The sequence below is a fragment of the Orycteropus afer genome, unplaced genomic scaffold, assembly GCF_000298275.1.
Source record: "Orycteropus afer afer isolate SDZICR_OR568_19922 unplaced genomic scaffold, OryAfe1.0 scaffold00819, whole genome shotgun sequence".
In the NCBI taxonomy this organism is placed as follows: domain Eukaryota; kingdom Metazoa; phylum Chordata; class Mammalia; order Tubulidentata; family Orycteropodidae; genus Orycteropus; species Orycteropus afer.
This window is the reverse complement of record NW_006922406.1, coordinates 271,888-274,428: the sequence shown is the minus strand read 5'-3', so window position 1 is coordinate 274,428 and position 2,541 is coordinate 271,888.

Here is a 2,541-nt window from a genome sequence, read left to right as displayed (position 1 = left end):
TTACATTAGTCAAATTCTCATTTTTCTTTTCATTATTTCAAGACATCTTTATCCTTCTACTAATCTATGTCTTTGAGATCTTTTTTCAGTAGTAGATTATGAATGTGTGTCTTGACAAAAGATGGGATTCCATGTCCATAAATACTTTAATCTTCTATTACTACCTGTCTTAATCAGAGTTCTTTAGAGAAACAGAACCATTAAGATAGATAGATGATAGGTAGATAGATGATAGATGAATAGATAGATAGATAGACAGATAGAATGAATGAATTATTTTAAGGGACTGGCTCATGCAGTTGTATTATTAATGGCTGGCAAGTCAAAACTCTGTAGGTCAGGATTGTTGTTGTTAGGTGTAATCGAGTCATCTCCAACTAACAGCGACTCTATGCACAGGAGAACGAAATACTACCCAGTTCTCAACCAGCTCCGTGATTCTTGCTATACTTGAGCCCATCACCACTGTCACTATGTCAATCCATCTCATTGAGGGCCTCCCCTTCTTTCGTCAACCCTCCACCTTACCAACCATGACATCCTTCTCCAGGGAATGGTCCCTTCTGACAACATGACCAAAGTAGGTGAGACAAATTGTGTCCATTCCTGCTTCCAAGAAGCAATCCGGCTGCACCTCCTCCAAGACAGATCTGTTAGTTCTTTTAGAAGTTCATGGTACTTTCAGCATTCTTTGCCAGTGTTTAGAGTGTAATAAAACTTCACAAAGGGAACAAACTGAAAGATTTATCAAATATATCAAAGAACAGAACATTACTAGTTCATCATAACCATCAAACCCCAGAATTTATGACACTTGCAGCATTACAGATAATTTCCAAACCTGTTTTATTTGCCTAAATATTATAAAAGTGCAATTATGTAATTATAAACCCATATTTGATACTTCTTGTCTAACATTTTGGTTTTGAGATTGTAACATTTTGTTTTTAGTTTTTCTTGTCAGATATCCTAATGATAGAGAAGAAAAAACATATACCCAGACATTGTTTTTCATTTCACAATATATGTTGGTCATATAAAAAATATGTGTTTATTATAAGACATATTTTATAATGAAAACTCATTACTTGTAGTATAATAGGCATGTATCAGGAAGACCTGATTTTAAGATTAAGATCTCTAACTTTAGTTTTTGCAAAAAATCCTTAGTTGCTTTCAGTATTAAATCTATCATTTGTATAATAATTTATAACATCTTGTTCTTTCATAGCAATGTTTCTCAGTCTTTCAGCAAACAAGGGGAAAATAGGTTTTACATTATTTTTAAAAGTGATGTAATGATCATATAAAGGAATTGGTATTGTCAGGATCATAAACTCGGTATTGATAAGTAATTTACTATTTAAAAAAAAAAAAAAAAAAACTCACTGCCATGGAGTCGATTAGACTCATAGTGACCCCTTCTTGGGTTTCCGAGGCTATATCTTTACGGAAATAGATTGCCCAATCTTCCTTCTGAGGAGTGGCTGGTGGGTTAGCAGTCAAATTCCTTAGGAACTGTAATGACTCCCTAAAAATATCTATGTCCTAATTCCCAGAGGCTGTGACTATGTTAGGTTACAAGCACAGAGGAATTAAAGTTCTATATGGACACATCAGTTGACCTTGAAAAAAATGAGATTTTCCTGGATTATTCAGTTGGACCCATTTTAATCACAAATTTGTTCATAAGCGGAAGAGGAAGGAAAAACCAGAATCAGAAAGGTGTGACTATCATAGAAATGCATGTGTTTATATACAAAATTGCTGGCTTTGAAGATGGGACAACAGGCCATAAACCAAGAAAAGCAGCCTACCTCTAGACTCCAGGAAAGGAAAGGATACAGATTTCCCCCTAGAGCCTCTGGGGTACAGGCAACACCTTGATTTTATCTCATTAAAATCTATGTTGGAGCTCAAACGTACAGAACTCTAAGATAATGAATATGTGTTGTTTTAAGCCACCGAGTTCCTAGTAATTTGTTGTTCCTGCAATAGAAAACCAATAGACTTTAAAGCACTCGTTGTTGTTGTTGTTGTTATGTGCCGTCAAGTCAAACCTGACTCATAGTGACCCTCCTTGGGTTTCCAAGGCAGTATCACTACGGAAGTAGGATAGCCCAACCTTCCTTCAGAGGAGTGGCTGGTGGGTTTGAACCGCCAGCCGTCTGGTTCGCATGCAAGTGTCTTAGCCACTATGCTACCAGAGCTCCCTTTAAAGCACTAGTGCAGTATTTAAAATAATATCACTTATTGATCACCCTTATGAAAAGATTTACAAGAGTTGCTTTATTCTTTGGATTAATTTACACAAAAATACTTGGTGAGAGGGAAAATAATTTTTAATGGAAAGAAACATACAAGTGAATGTATAAGTGATATGAACTGTGTAAATAAGAATACTACTAATATTTACCAGATAAATCCTATGTGTTTTGAGCTATTGTAATTATTATCTAATTTAATCCTCCCAGAAAACTTCTGAAAAGATATTTTAATTATCTCAATATTATAGGGAGGAAAAAGAGGCTCAGAGGGACT